Below are 12500 nucleotides of genomic sequence, written 5' to 3'. Positions count from 1 at the left end.
GATCAACACCCTTGTGTTCTTTATAGGGGGTGGGGTGAGACAGCTGGTTATCTGCCCCAGGACACAAACACTGGAGGAGGTGCTAACTGACTATTTAAAAACAGAGTGGGCAGCAGTGTGTGTGTGTGTGTGTGTGTGTGTGTGTGTGTGTGTGTGTGTGTGTGTGTGTGTGTGTGTGTGTGTGTGTGTGTGTGTGTGTGTGTGTGTGCGTGTGTGTGTGTGTGTTATAAATGTATACATGGTATAAAGGGTTGGCAGAATGGCCTCAGTATCTGAAGTGTTTTTTTTTTGGCTATTGTAAGACTGATCCACACACAGATCAGACCTCTGAATGTGTGTATGCTCATATACTGTATATATATATATATATATATATATATATATATATATATATATATATATATATATATATATATATATATATATATCTCCCCTCCCATCTCTCATTCTCTATCTCTCTCCCCTCTTCCCTCTCTATTTCTGTCTCTCTATCTTTCTCTCTGTCTCCCTCTCCCTCTCTCTATTTTCTATCTGTCATTGTGTTCTATATCTCCCAGCTCCTGGTGTGTGTGCTGTATGCAGGTCATCACGGTACAGTACTGAGACCCTGATGGGATATTAGCTCACTGCATCAGAGCCACTGCTTGTGCACGTGTGACTGCTACATGCACTAATAAAAGGGTTGAAATGTTTGTTTCCCCTCGTGACTGACCTGCCATTTCACTTTATGTTTGTCTGGAGTTCCCGACTTCATCATACACACCGCTGAGATGCTCTGAATGTCCTCACAAGTGTTGTGTCCTTTATTCCAAGAACAATAAAACAAGCACATGTTTGTGTGTGTCTACAGACCTGCTCAAGAGGGAGAGAAAGAGAGAGAGCAGGAGAGGGAGAGGGAGGGAGAGAGAGAGCAGGAGAGGGAGAGGGAGGGAGAGAGAGAGCAGGAGAGGGAGAGAGAGAGAGAGAGAGAGAGAGAGAGAGAGAGAGAGAGAGAGAGAGAGAGAGAGAGAGAGCCGTAGAGGGAAAGGGAGGGAGAGAGAGAGTAGGAGAGGGAGAGAGAGAGAGAGCAGGAGAGGGAGAGGAAGGGAGAGAGAGAGCAGGAGAGGGAGAGAGGGAGAAAGAGGGAGAGTAGGAGAGAGAGAGAGAGAGAGAGAGAGAGCATGAGAGGGAGAGAGAATGTGAAGGCTGGATTGGAGAGGATATCTTGTGTTTCTAAACTTTCAGGCTTGTGTGAGTTCTTGTCACACACCTGTAGCCGACTGTCTGACTGTCTGTCTGTCTGCTGCTCAGGCAGGTGTCTCTGTGTTCTCACTGTCTTCCTAAACCCAGTAAGTCAGGAAACAACAGGTGGTGTGCTGCACACACACCATCATTCTGCGCTGATTAGTCACCTGTCTGTGTAATAAAGTTATACTGGCAGTGTCAGCAAACAGAACACAGTCTGTGTTGTACTGCTTCTGTGTGTCCTCTGCAACCTCACACACTGCTTATACAACAGGTTAGCAAGCAATAACTAAACAACCAGAACTTCACATATGGAGTAAATGGGAGTTATTATTTAAGGCTGAGCGCCTGCGCATGTGACGTCTGCAGACACACCTTCCTGACCACACATCAGAGAGCTGCCCGGAGTCTTTTAGTGTCTCTCCGTTTGTGTCTCTCTGTGTGACAGTCCACACTCTCGGAGGAACACAGACCAGGATAGACAGTCCTCACTCTCAGTCCCCACTCTGAGTCCTCACTCTCGGTCCTCACTCTGAGTCCTCACTCTCGGTCCTCACTCTCGGTCCCCACTCTGAGTCCTCACTCTCGGTCCTCACTCTCGGTCCCCACTCTGAGTCCTCACTCTCAGTCCTCACTCTCGGTCCTCACTCTCGGTCCTCACACTTGGTCCTCACTCTGAGTCCTCACTCTCAGTCCTCACTCTCAGTCCTCACTCTCAGCCCTCACTCTCAGTCCTCACTCTCAGTCCTCACTCTCAGCCCTCACTCTGAGTCCTCACACTTGGTCCTCACTCTCAGTCCTCACTCTCAGTCCTCACTCTCAGCCCTCACTCTCAGTCCTCACTCTCAGCCCTCACTCTCAGCCCTCACTCTGAGTCCTCACACTTGGTCCTCACTCTCAGTCCTCACTCTCAGCCCTCACTCTCAGTCCTCACTCTCAGTCCTCACTCTTGGTCCCCACTCTCAGTCCTCACTCTCAGTCCTCACTCTTGGTCCCCACTCTCAGTCCTCACTCTCAGTCCTCACTCTTGGTCCTCACTCTCAGTCCTCACTCTTGGTCCCCACTCTCAGTCCTCACTCTCAGTCCTCACTCTTGGTCCCCACTCTGAGTCCTCACTCTCAGTCCTCACTCTCGGTCCTCACTCTCGGTCCTCACACTTGGTCCTCACTCTGAGTCCTCACTCTCAGTCCTCACTCTCAGTCCTCACTCTCAGTCCTCACTCTCGGTCCTCACTCTCGGTCCTCACACTTGGTCCTCACTCTGAGTCCTCACTCTCAGTCCTCACTCTCAGTCCTCACTCTCAGCCCTCACTCTCAGTCCTCACTCTCAGTCCTCACTCTCAGCCCTCACTCTGAGTCCTCACACTTGGTCCTCACTCTCAGTCCTCACTCTCAGTCCTCACTCTCAGCCCTCACTCTCAGTCCTCACTCTCAGCCCTCACTCTCAGCCCTCACTCTGAGTCCTCACACTTGGTCCTCACTCTCAGTCCTCACTCTCAGCCCTCACTCTCAGTCCTCACTCTCAGTCCTCACTCTCGGTCCCCACTCTCAGTCCTCACTCTCAGTCCTCACTCTTGGTCCCCACTCTCAGTCCTCACTCTCAGTCCTCACTCTTGGTCCTCACTCTCAGTCCTCACTCTTGGTCCCCACTCTCAGTCCTCACTCTCAGTCCTCACTCTTGGTCCCCACTCTGAGTCCTCACTCTCAGTCCTCACTCTCGGTCCTCACTCTCGGTCCTCACACTTGGTCCTCACTCTGAGTCCTCACTCTCAGTCCTCACTCTCAGTCCTCACTCTCAGCCCTCACTCTCAGTCCTCACTCTCAGTCCTCACTCTCAGCCCTCACTCTGAGTCCTCACACTTGGTCCTCACTCTCAGTCCTCACTCTCAGTCCTCACTCTCAGCCCTCACTCTCAGTCCTCACTCTCAGCCCTCACTCTGAGTCCTCACACTTGGTCCTCACTCTCAGCCCTCACTCTCAGTCCTCACTCTCAGTCCTCACTCTTGGTCCCCACTCTCAGTCCTCACTCTCAGTCCTCACTCTTGGTCCCCACTCTCAGTCCTCACTCTCAGTCCACACTCTTGGTCCTCACTCTCAGTCCTCACTCTTGGTCCCCACTCTCAGTCCTCACTCTCAGTCCTCACTCTTGGTCCCCACTCTCAGTCCTCACTCTCAGTCCCCACTCTCATTCCTCACTCTCAGTCCTCACTCTTGGTCCCCACTCTCAGTCCTCACTCTCAGTCCTCACTCTCAGTCCCCACTCTCATTCCTCACTCTCAGTCCTCACTCTTGGTCCCCACTCTCAGTCCCCACTCTCATTCCTCACTCTCAGTCCTCACTCTTGGTCCCCACTCTCAGTCCTCACTTTAGCCTTTGGTCATTAATGTTCCTGTGTTCCCTTTCACAAACCGTCATTTTAACTGAAATGTTTCTGTAGCTTTGAGAGCAACACAGTGTCCAGGTTCTTATGTGTCTTACTATGTTTTCTAATCAATTTAAGTAATAGGGCAATACAAAATAATCCAAAATGAAACACACACACACACACACACACACACACACACACACACACACACACACACACACACACACACACACACACACACACTTGTTATCCTATGTCTGCAGTGTGTGTGTCTGCTTTTGAAGGTGCCCCCCACATTCGTGTGTGTGTGTGTGTGTGTGTGTGTGTGTGTGTCTTCGATCCATCTCCCATTCCTACATCAGAGTGGTTCTGCTCACTGTGGCCCGTGCTTGGTTTAGTCGTCGTTAGGAGGAACCTGATCCGGCTCACTGTGGCCTGTAGCTCACGGTCCCCCTGCAGAACTCCCAGAGGCCTGCGACTGCTCCTTCCAATAACACTCAGCCCCACTAAAACGCCAAGATAGCCATCACACTGACCATATCTTCACACCAGGGAGAACTCTATACCGTCTCTGTGTGTGTGTGTGGTGTGTGTGTGTGTGTGTGTGTGTGTGTGTGTGTGTGTGTGTGTGTGTGTGTAAAGTAAATATGCTTGTCTTTCAGTGGACCGATTTGTTGAAGTGTTTCCTGACAGGTTATCCTTCATCTCTGGCCTTCATCTTCCTCCGTGTTTGTGATGAAGAGCGCTGTTTTGCGGACTCGTGCAGGTGTGGTTCACATGACTCTCACGCAGACATTTACCAGACTGGAGTCACTTTGCTCTCAGGTTCAGACATTTAATAAATACAACCTTGAAATGGACGTGTATTTCCTCTCTTACAACTTAAACACGTGTGTGTGTGTGTGTGTGTGTGTGTGTGTGTAGTACCCACAGCTGTTTGGTTCGGCTCTGTTCTTGAAAGCTTGTAATCTTGAAGAGAGCAGACATTCTTGCATGTGCAGCCCCTGATGCAGTGGGGCAGCTGGTCTAATGGCTGCCCTCTGACCCTCTCAGACGAGTGCGTGTTAAAGAGCCTCTTACTCTACTGCAGCTTCCTAATCCCACTGTCTGGTCACATCAGTACCACTGACACAGCAGCCCGCCGGCTGACAAACTTCAACATTCAATTAGAGAACTGTGCAAGACTGAACAGGAGACTTGGAAGAGGGGAGAAAGAGAGAGAGAGAGAGAGAGAGAGAGAGAGAGAGAGAGAGAGAGAGAGAGAGAGAGAGAGGGTGAGAGAGACAGTGAGAGAGAGTGAGAGAGTGTGAGAGAGAGAGGGGAATGGAGAGAGGGAAATGACAACAGATCTCTGTCATGTCAGAGATACTCACAGAAGGTGAAGTAATGTCTTGTTAATTATGCAGATTTGCCCTTGGTTTTGAAAAGGCAGCACTTGAAGGTGATTATTTGAGTTTTATTTGAATTATTTTCACAGGTGTTACACTTTTTTGTCCAAACCCTTTGTAGCTTTGGTGAGTGATGGGATGTGTTAGAGCAGGGGTCGGGAATATTTTTGACCGAGAGAGCCATGAACGCCACATATTTAAAAATGTCATTTCATGAGAGTCATACAATATCAGGGTTGCCAACTTGCGAACGTAAGTTGTTGACGGGGGGGGGGGGGGGGGGGGGGGGGGGGTAAAATGGACACGAATTAAGTATTATATCGCGTATCGCGATCGATCGATCGCAGTGGTTGGTGCCAGAGCGAACTAGTAACTCATTGAATCATAGATGTGGATCAGAGGTAAATAAGCTAGATTTTTTTTTCGGCGTGAGATATCGGAAGTGTGGCGTATGAGCGTGTGAAGACGGTCAAATGCGTGTGTCGCACGCTCAATGCAACCCTGCAATATGTTTAAAAAAAATAAAAGTAAAGACCAACCCTTTTAAAGTATAACAGGTCTCGGAATTCTTTTTTTAATAACGTTGTTAAACTGTTAACAACGACTAATGCGACTAATGGTTTTGCTGATGGCTTTGTAGTCTGGTTGATACGTGGTGAGGTTAAGCTTCATGCAGGCGTTGAGACTTCCATCCGCTGCTCACATGCATACGTAGAGCCAAACATTGTCAGTACAGCAACACTCACACGCTGCAGTGTGTGGTATGACGGGAAGCGCGTTCCAGGTTTGGACAATCAGCTGGTCCGCGATCCAGAAAAATCTCTGACTGAGACACCGGGGATGTAACTCAGGTCAGCGCTGTCCACTGCACACTCGTGTGGATGGGTGATAAACTTAAAAAGACTAGTACGCACACGAAAATCTCCAACGCGCGCTTTAAATGACTGCAGAAGTGATTGCCACCCGCAAACGTGAGCGGCAAGAAATTAATAGATTGAAATACGTTATATTTTAGCATTATTATTTTGAGTAAAAAAATTGTCTCCGAGCCATATGCAGTCATCGAAAGAGCCACATCTGGCTCGCGAGCCATAGGTTCCCGACCCCTGTGTTAGAGTGTGTTGATGTATGTGTTGGTGTGTGTGTGTTGATATGTTGGTGTATGTTGATGTGGCATGTTGGGGTGTGTTGGTGTGTGTTAATGTGTGTTGATGTGCGTGTTGGGTGTGCATATTGGTGTGTGTGGTGTTTGTGGGGTGGTGTGTTTGTGATGTGCATGTTGGAGTGTGTTGATGGGTATGTTAATGTGTGTGTTAGTGTGTGTGTTGGTGTGGGTGTGTCGGGTGTGTGTGTTGACTCCATCAACCTCTGCTTTGTACCTCTGTACCTCTGTGTTTCTTTACCTCTGTACCTCTCTATTTTTTTACCTCTCTACCTCTTTACCCTCTCTACCTCTGTGCCTCTCTCCCTCTCTACCTCTCTACCTCTGTGCCTCTACCTCTTTAGCTCTCTACCCTCTGTGCCTCTCTCCCATCTCTACCTCTCTACCTCTGTGCCTCTACCTCTTTACCTCTCTACCTCTGTGCCTCTCTCCCTCTCTACCTCTCTACCTCTGTGCCCTCTCTCCCTCTCTACCTCTCTACCTCTGTGCCTCTACCTCTCTTTACCTCTCTACCTCTGTGCCTCTGTGCCTTTTTTGCCTTCTTTGTTTTCTCTGTTGATACTTTGATGTAGTTATTTTCACTTCCTCTCACTTCATCCCACCATCTTTTGATCCTTTCTTTGCTTTCTCATTCTTGTTTCCTTCTATCTCTCCTTCACTCTATCTCCTTCTCTCTCTCTCTATCTCTCTCTCTCTCTCTCTCTCTATATATATATATATACCTTCTCTCTCTCCTCTCTCTCTCTCTCTCTCTCCCCCCCTCTTCTCTCTCTCTCTCTCTCTCTCTCTCTCTCTCTCTCTCTCTCTCTCTTCTCTCTCTCTCTCTCTCTCTCTCTACTCTGATAGTAGAAAGTGCTGCAGACGTCTTGTTTAGGCAGCCCCCAGAGCAAACAACCTAAGGATGTTTGACCTTTTTTCAGCGAACATCCTGAAAATGACACCTCGGAGTGAGAAGCAGGAGATGTCTGTGGAGAAGGACGAGAGGAAGCAGAAGATCAGGCAGGACAGACGACAAGAAGGAGGGACACAGAAATAACAGAAGAGAAAGACAACATCAAGGGTAGATATGAGAGGAAAGAGAGAAAGAGGAAGGGGAGAGAGAAAAGAGAGAGAGAATGTGCTCTTGAGAGATAGAGAGAAAGAGAGATACAGAGAGAGATACAGACAGGCAGAGTGAGTGAGTGAGTGAGACAGAGAGAGAGAGAGAGAGAGAGAGAGAGAGAGAGGAGGGCTTATTTAAGTCTGTGCTCCTGAGCCATGCCAAGGATATCTGTATTGATTGAGTGAGGTGTCAATCACTTTGCTCAATAGACTATTTATGTAGGAAACACCACCTTTGAAAAGGCAGCAAACTGAGATGAAGAGGGCAAACAGATAACCCTGCAACTCAGTTCACCCTTGAAATCAGTTCTGCTCCGAATGCTCCATCTCCAATCAACCAATCAACCAATCAATCAATCAATCAATCAATCAATCAATCAGGGCCATCAGTAACACCTGGGTTAGGGTTAGGGTTAGAGTTAGATAACATGTGTGTTTGTGTGTCTGTTAGTTCATGCTTGTCCCTGTGTCCCTGAGTGTGTATGTGTATTTCTATTTGGGTGTCTGTGTATCTGATTGTGTATTTGAATGTGTTTGTGAGTGTGTGCATGTGTTTTTGTGTGTGTCTGTGTATGAGTGTGTATGTAGGTGTGTCTGTTCCTTCAGTACATGAGTGCTTTGTCTGTATACTGGTGTGTGTTTCTGTGTATGTTTGTGTTTGTGTGTTTCTGCGACCATGGGTTGTGTTTCCTGGTGTGCTGAGCAGAAATAGGAGTGTGCTGGAGGGTTATGGGTGTGTCAGACCATCTAACCACCCCTGCTAGAGGGTTATGGGTGTGTTACATGAGAAGAAGCAGAAGATGTAGGCCAGTTAGGGTCAGAACACGGGGGGTCAGAGCTAGAGTCAGAACATGGGGGTCAGAGCTAGGGTCAGAACATGGGGTCAGAGCTAGAGTCAGAACATGGGGTCAGAGCTAGGGTCAGAAACATGGGGTCAGAGCTAGGGTCAGAACACAGGGACGGAGCTAGAGTCAGAACACAGGGTCAGAGCTAGGGTCAGAACACGGGGTCAGAGCTTAGAGTCAGAACACGGGGGTCAGAGCTAGGGTCAGAACATGGGTTGGCGAACGAAAGTTGTTGAGCGGGGGCGGGGGGGGGGGGGGGGGGGGGGGACATAAAATGGACACAGATTAAGTGTTATATCGCTGGTGGATGGCGCCAGAGCTAGCGATATTATGGGGATCTGATGTAAATAAACTGGATATTTTTTTCCGGGCATGAGATATCGGAAATACGGGACAAATACGGGACAAATAAAAATACGGGGATGACGCCGGGACAGAGCAGTAAAATACGGGACTGTCCCGGCCAAAACGGGACACTTGACAGGTATGGTCAGAGCTAGGGTCAGAAACACGTAGTCAGAGCTAGGGTCAGAACACGAGGTCAAAGCTAGGGTCAGGGAACACGGGGGTCAGAGCTAGGATCAGATTCAAACCCATAACCTTCCGAGCTGCTCCCAGAAGGGTTAGGCTTGGAAAACTATCTAGCCACATTTGTGCAAGTGAACCCCTCCAGGGTTATCTCATCTTTTCTGAACCAAAATTATTCCTCTGATTGGCCTAGCAGAAAATTATAACTCACCAAGTTGTAGTCGAAAAGACCCTCACTGGTAACTAATAGCAACTAATAGCAGAGTGAAACGATCCCCCGTGTGCTCAAGTCTATGGCGTTGCTCTGTGTGTGCTTTTATATATTTAGGTGGTGGCTGTAGAACTCAGTAGCATGGGTAAAGCTGTAGTATCAGTAGTTTGTGTAAAGCTGTAGTATCAGTAGTGTGGGTAAAGCTGTAGTATCAGTAATGTGGGTAAAGCTTGTAGTATTAGTAATGTGGGTAAAGCTGTAGTATTAGTAGTGTGAGTAAAGCTGTAATATCTGTAGTGTGGGTAAAGCTGTAGTATCAGTAGTTTGTGTAAAGCTGTAGTATCAGTAGTGTGGTAAAGCTGTAGTATCAGTAGTGTGAGTAAAGCTGTAGTATCAGTAGTGTGGGTAAAGCTGTAGTATCAGTAGTGTGTGTAAAGCTGTAGTATCAGTAGTGTGGGTAAAGCTGTAGTATCAGTAGGGTGAGTAAAGCTGTAGTATCAGTAGTGTGGGTAAAGATATAGTATCAGTAGTGTGTGTAAAGCTGTAGTATCAGTAGTGTGGGGTAAAGCTGTAGTATCAGTAGGGGTGAGTAAAGCTGTAGTATCAGTAGGGTGAGTAAAGCTGTAGTATTAGTAGTGTGAGTAAAGCTGTAGTATTAGTAGTAGTGTGTATAAAGCTGTAGTATCCGTAGTGTGAGTAAAGCTGTAGTATCAGTAGTGTGGGTTAAAGCTGTAGTATCAGTAGTGTGAGTAAAGCTGTTATATCAGTAGTGTGGGTAAAAGCTGTAGTATTAGTAGTTTGTGTAAAGCTGTAGTATCAGTAGTGTGGGTAAAGCTGTAGTATCAGTAGTGTGAGTAAAGCTGTAGTATCAGTAGTGTGGGTAAATCTGTAATATCAGTAGTGTGGGTAAAGCTTGTAGTATCAGTAGTTTGTGTAAAGCTGTAGTATCAGTAGTGTGAGTAAAGCTGTAGTATCAGTAGTGTGGGTAAAAGCTGTAGTATCCGTAGTGTGAGTAAAGCTGTAGTATCAGTAGTGTGGGTAAAGCTGTAGTTTCAGTTGTGTGGGTAAAGTTGTAGTATCAGTAGTGTGAGTAAAGCTGTAGTATCGCTTTGGTTAGAAGTTCCACAGCAGACTAAAAATAACTTTTTCTATTTGGGACACGCCCCTTTAAAGTTGAAGCCTTGTGGGAGTGGCCAATCACAGGCCTCGTGGGCGTGGCCTATGACAGGCCTTTTTGCTCCCAGGAAATTTGTTTTGTCATGACGAGCTGTGGAGTGTGTGTGCGTGAGACTGTGATGTGTTTCACTCCACCCTCAGGACAAGGCTCCACCCTTAGGACAAGGCTCCACCCTCAGGGCAGGGCTCCACCCCCTCAGGGCAGTGCTCCACCTTCAGGGCTTGGGCTCCACCCTCACACTGGGGCAGTGCTGCAGCTTCTCCTGTGGAGCTGGGGTGGTTCACCTTCCAGGGGTCTCTGATGTCCATCCCATATACACCATCACAGATCTCACTCCAGATTTTTACTCTGGACAGACAGAACCAACAGAAGAGAATGACAGTTCTGTACAGTTCTGCACCCTGTACCATGAACAGGTTGTAGAGTGGGTTTATGGTGCATGCGGGTGGATGCAGGTTGGGTGTAGGGTGTGTGATGTTGGTGTAGATTGATGTAGGGTGGGGGTGTGTGAGGTGGATGAGGTGGGTGTTATAGGTTATAGGTGTGTGAGGATGGTTGTAGGTTCGGTGTAGAGTGGGGTGTTAGTTGGTGTAGGTGCGGTATAGAGTGGGTGTAGGGTGGGTGTAGGTTGGTCAAGTAACTACTGTCAGCATGAAATCCAGTCATTACTGTAGCTGTGGACCAGAGGCTGTATTGAATGATTAAAGCTCAAAAATGCAAACATTTAAAAAACAGCTAATAAATTAAAATCAGAGCTCAAATATTCAAGCTCAAATATTCAAGCATTCAAAACCACAGCTCAGATTCAGAGAGTGATGGAGGTGTGAAGAGTGGAGGAGGAATCTCTCCTCATGTTCTGAATCTCTGCCGACAGTCTCAGGTTTTAACTTTAAAGAAGCCAAAATAGAAGCAATTTTGGTGAAAAAGCCTCATTTAAATCTAGCAAAACAACCCAGATAGAAGGATGACAAGAGTGTGAGTGTCCTCGCCTCCTGAAACGTCTCAGCAGCAGCGCCAACCCAAACACAATGAGAGCTCCGCAAAACTACAGGAAACAGACCTGAAATAATGCGCAGAAATAATACACAGGACAGACACACTTAAAGCAAACGCATAAAACAAATACATAAAATGAACCCATGAAACAAACACATAAAACGAACCCAGGAAAAGAGCAGCAGTGGCGTACAGCCTAATGAGCACATACACATCTGTGTGTTTCTAAAGATGGAAAATGCAGAAACTGAACACCTGACGTTAACTCGTGTGTGTGTGTGTGTGTGTGTGTGTGTGTCTGTGTGCGTGTGTGTGTGTGTGTGTGCGTGTGTGAGCGTAGTGTGTGGCTGGTGCGTGCGTGTGCGTGCATGTGTGTGTGTGTGCGTGTGTGTGTGTGTGTGTGTGTGTGCGTGCGTGTGTGTGCGTGCATGTGTGTGTGTGTGTGTGTGTGTGTGTGTGTGGTGCGAGTGACTCACTCTCTGGTTAATCAGAGTTTTATCTCCATCCTCCACTTCCAGCTGCTCCAGTCTGCTCTACAAGCCGCAAATTACAAAACTGTAAAAATGTAAAACATATTCGCATTAACAAATGTCACAAGGAGCTTGAAAAAAATAAAAGTGTGTTTCGCCAAAGCAGCAGAAGGAAAAAAGGCCCTTTGTCTGCTGACATTTTCCTCCTCAGGAAGCAAATTGAAAAAGAGAAATTTTAATTTTGTCTGATTTCAATAGACGTGCATCAGAAATGTAATTAATACACACAGGCTGCTCCCCCACAGGCCGGGGAAGACTGAACAGTCCAATTCTGTTTGGAATGGGAAAGATTACTGTTACGAGTGTAACCTCCCCTACCACCCCCTTGTACCTCCTACTACCCTCTCTTACTACCCTCTACCACCCCCTCATACAACCCGTCCACCACCTCCTACTACTCCTACCACCCCACAATAACTACCCCCTCCTACACCCCTCATACTACCCCCTCCTACCACCCCCTCCTACCTCCCCCTCCTACTACCCCCTCCTACTACCACCCTCCCACTACCCCCTCCCACTACCCCTCCTACCACCCCCTCCTACTACCCCCCTCCTACTACCCCTCCTTACCCCCTCTTACCTACCCCCTCCTACCACCCCCTCCCACTCCCCTCCTACTCCCCCCTCTACCACCCCCTCCACCACCCCCTCCTACTACCCCCTCCCACTACCCCCCCTCCTACTCCCCCTCCCTCCCCCCTACCCCCTCCTACCACCCCCCTCCTACTACCCCCTCCTACCACCCCCTCCCCACTACCCCCCTCCTACTCCCCCCTCCTACTACCCCCTCCTACTCCCCCCTCCTACTACCCCCCTCCTACCACCCCCTCCCCACCACCCCCTCCTACCACCACCCCTCCTACTACCCCCTCCTACTATCCCCTCCCACTACCCCCTCCCACTACCCCCTCCTACCCACCCCCCTCCTACTACCCCCCTCCTACTACCCCCTCTACTACCTCTCTCTTACT

The sequence above is a fragment of the Brachyhypopomus gauderio genome, chromosome 8 (genome assembly GCF_052324685.1).
Source record: "Brachyhypopomus gauderio isolate BG-103 chromosome 8, BGAUD_0.2, whole genome shotgun sequence".
NCBI classification, from domain to species: Eukaryota; Metazoa; Chordata; class Actinopteri; order Gymnotiformes; family Hypopomidae; genus Brachyhypopomus; species Brachyhypopomus gauderio.
This window is presented reverse-complemented; position numbering follows the sequence as displayed.